The sequence below is a fragment of the Condylura cristata genome, unplaced genomic scaffold, assembly GCF_000260355.1.
Source record: "Condylura cristata isolate star-nosed mole 26May11 unplaced genomic scaffold, ConCri1.0 scaffold00006, whole genome shotgun sequence".
NCBI lineage: Eukaryota > Metazoa > Chordata > Mammalia > Eulipotyphla > Talpidae > Condylura > Condylura cristata.
This window is the reverse complement of record NW_004567107.1, coordinates 913,766-914,319: the sequence shown is the minus strand read 5'-3', so window position 1 is coordinate 914,319 and position 554 is coordinate 913,766. Positions and strand designations below refer to the sequence as shown.

Below are 554 nucleotides of genomic sequence, written 5' to 3'. Positions count from 1 at the left end.
AGTGCCGCCCGCTGCATCCAGCACAAGCTGTGCGTTTGCTTCGCCCGTTTTCCTTCTCCCTGCAACTCTGATCACGCACGTGGGAGGCCGGTGGGTGGCCCCGTGCGAGAGGTCGGGGCGGCTGGGTGCTGGCCGCCCCGTGGCGTGGCCAGGGGAGGGGCAGGGTGGAAAGGCTGGGTGACGCTGGACGGACAGCCCCAGCCGCCTCGGCCGCCCTCAGCGCCTGGCCCCTGGACGCAACACCAGCACCAGCTGTGTGCGGCCGCTGCCCCGCGGGGCTGTCACTCCCCCGCGCCCCTGGGGCGCCCAGAGCGCGGCCAGGCCCGCTGTCCCCCGAGACCATCAGCGCCAGTGCCCACGCGGAGCTGAGGGACTGGCCCACACTGGCAGTGGGCAGCCCCCAAGGACGGAGGGCAGTCCGTGTCCCCAGCAGCTGGACACGGGCCGGGCGGGGCTCGGCACAGGCCAAAGCCTCACGGGGCCCCGGGGCCACGTGGCCGGGCATGGCAGCGGGCAGGCTCTGGCCGAGTCTGCAGGGGCGGGGGCGCAGCAGG

The 554-nt window shown here is 74.7% G+C and overlaps 1 protein-coding gene across 1 annotated transcript in view; it reads left to right on the top strand.

The window, feature by feature from the left end:
- OLFM1 (olfactomedin 1) overlaps window positions 1–554 on the top strand; it is a 25,478-nt gene that overhangs the window by 23,200 nt on the left and 1,724 nt on the right. The gene's annotated exons all lie outside the window — the stretch shown is intronic.